Raw genomic sequence first — 3,205 nt, 5'->3', positions numbered from 1 at the left:
CCAATGACATGGTGTCATTTTTTTGTTGATTTCACATTAAATTCACATTAGTTGACAACTCAACCAAATTAAATCAAAACTTGACATTGAACTGACGTCTGTGCCCAGTGGATAGTTGATCTGGACATTTATAAATAATCTCTAAGGTCTGCCATGACAAGATGAAAATTGCTCATGCACTTCCCAATTTCTAAAATGTACCTTAGAGTAAGTTGAAAGCCTGACAGTTGTTTTGGGGGGTGGGGGGAGGGGGGACGAGTAGCGCCTTCAAGGCGGATGGCAGATGGTGGATGTGTATTCTTATGGTTAATGGTCTGGAACTGTTTGGAAAACTCTGATTTAGCAGTGGAGTTTACTTGACCAGATGTCAGAGATGGAGAGAACTTGAAGGACCCTTGAAGGGACCCACAGGAACCCTAATTTGAGGGGCCGAATGTCACTGTCACTCTGTAGTCGTGGTGTGGTCCTTTTGTGGAGGTCGGCGCTCTGTGACCGCATTCGGTCATGTGGTCGAACCTCCAGTCCGGCCCTAGGGTCAAAAGAAAACCGAGCCAGCTGGGGTTGTGGGGGTTGTTTCAAGTGGGGTTCTATTTGTGTTTCTGTGTTCCTCTCAGCTGGGTACGTAGGTGTGAGAGCAAAAGAGAATGAGACCGAGAAAGGGTTCGGTTATTTTGGTTGTAATTTTATGTGTGTGTATGTCTGTGCGTGTGTGTGTGTGTCGCCACAGCAGTAAACAATCATGTTTTCCCATATCCTCCAGATGCTGATAAAGTGATCGAGGAAACTATTTCTCCAACACACTCCACCTATGGTCATACCCTTGTATTTATCAAAGGACAACACATTTTGAACACACTATCTAAAAGAAGACTCAAGGCCCCCTTTCTTTTCTTTTCTTATCCATCCTTTCTTTCCTGTTGCTCATTCAAACAAATATGCCCATAAACAAGGCCTGTGAGACTGGAACAGAACAGTAGCTCAGTGGGGGTACGGAACACTTTGTACTTGATATGATGACAGGTGTTGTTGCATAAGACTGCTTTTCTGCCTGGCTGCTGAGCCCAGTCATCTAGTACTGCACGTGTGTGTGTGTGTGAGAGAGAGACCCTCTCTGGCTGCCCTATTAAGCCCTGTGTCCGATGTCCAACAATATAACTAGGAAGGTCATTTGCTGAACATGAGCTTCCTTGGTCTTCTTCTAAAAGGGGAAATGTTTGCAGGCAGCAGAAAAAGGCAACGATACTCGAAGCCCGGGAATATCCTAATGGGAGGTATGGGGATGCAAATGTGTTGGTATCTTCTGAATGGAAGAGGACATTGTCTCTGTGATGCGTTTTTTCATAGTGGTGTGTTGTTTGTCCCATCAAGCGTACCTAAGAGGGATAGAGCCTTCTCAGGGACAATACAGCGGTGTACTCCTGTGCACTATGGTTGAGAACAGGAGAAGTTGGCCTATTGATGTGAGAGTGGTGTGTTGTTTTGTGTGTGTGTGAGAATAAGAACCTCTTACCCTCTCTGGCTGTCCTATTAAGCCCTGTTCTGACACTAATCGGAGGGAAGTTATTTGCTGAATATAAGCTTCCTATGTCTTCCTCTAAAGGATGTTTGCAAGCAGCGGGAAAAGGCACAATTCGCAGAAGCCTGGAATATCCTGATGGGAGCGTTGGATTCTCTCTTTTCCTTTCTCTTTCAACCCATGTCCTGAGTTTGTCCACAGCTTTGTCCACTTCTGAGTCCCAAATGCCACCCTATTTCCTACATAGTGCACTACTTTTACCATAGCCCTACTGGGCCTTGGTCAAAATATACTCTAAATAGGGTGCTTAAAAAAAAAACTTGTTAGTTGAGTGATACTACTGTATTCATTTTCCTCCTAGTATGATCAAGAAAATGCCAGCAATGCAGAATGTACAGCACAGGTTGTCGGTGGCACCTTAGTTGGGGGGGATGGGCTCGTGGTAATGGCTTGTGCGGAATCAGTGAATGTATCCATGTTTGATGCCATTCCATTGCTCCGTTCAGCCATTATTATACTCCTCCTCAGCAGCCTCCACTGATTACATATAAATTCTTTGACTATTATTTTTATAATCTATTACATTTATTAACTCATCAATTGTCTGATAAGCCTTTTTATGTTAGCTCTGGCATGCATTAATCTGAAAGCAACACTTTGGAGAGCACTACTTTTACCTGACCCTATGTAGAAGTTCACTATAAAAAGGGCATAAAGGTGCCATTTAATGTATCCCTTTTCTCTATCCCTTTTATTCATGCTTTGTTTTCATTATGTATATTTTGCCATGTCACCCTTTGAGAAGGGTTGTTTTCTCTTTCGTTCTGTAACCTCTCTCCTTCCCTGAAAAACAAAGCAGTAATTGGGATGGTACTGTAGTCGTGCGTTGCTCACAATAGGATTGTCCTCAAAGCCAAAAGGGTTCCTCTATATATAGACTGCACAAACATGTGAACTAATTACCCACGTGGAAAAAAATTTGTAAATGAGAGTGTGTGTGTGTGTGTCTGTGGGGGGGGTGTTTACAATCCTGTGTGTTGTATGAGAGGGGATGTATATCTCTTTAAATTTATTTATTATTGCCTGTGCTATCCATAATCATAAACTCTATCTATATTAAATTATCATCTCTTTAGAGCATCACATAAACAGTTTTTATGAAGTATGTACAATGGAAGACCAACATGTTCAATCTGTCCCTCTCAGTATAGTTCTCATTTCAATGATCTCGGAAGTATAATATACACTAAAAGTGAGACACTGTTAATATATATACTATAAGTTTCCAGTACAAAAAAAGCATCAAAAGTTGGCAGAAAAAAATATACAAGCAAATATTTCCTTTCTTCAAAAATATATCACACATGTTACATTTGGTTCCATTTGTAAATAAAGTTAATGTATTTCACTATTGCATATGCCATATGTAAGTGTTATCACAAGGCAAAATATAACAAAAATATATGAAGGTATTTCTCTTTTTAAAAATTATAGACGTATTCACATTAACTGTGAGGATAAAAGCATACATTACAATCCAAAAACATATCTTGTTTTCAAATATTTTCCTTACATTGTTTATAATTTCATTTCAACATACTAATTTCTCTTCAAAATAACGCCTATTTCATTAAAATCTTATTACATAATCTACACAAAAAAGGCCTTTTGCCAGAGAAAATATTTCAT

Source organism: Coregonus clupeaformis, unplaced genomic scaffold, assembly GCF_020615455.1.
Source record: "Coregonus clupeaformis isolate EN_2021a unplaced genomic scaffold, ASM2061545v1 scaf0309, whole genome shotgun sequence".
Lineage (NCBI taxonomy): Eukaryota > Metazoa > Chordata > Actinopteri > Salmoniformes > Salmonidae > Coregonus > Coregonus clupeaformis.
The sequence above is the reverse complement of the archived record's forward strand: the minus strand, read 5'-3'. Positions refer to the sequence as shown.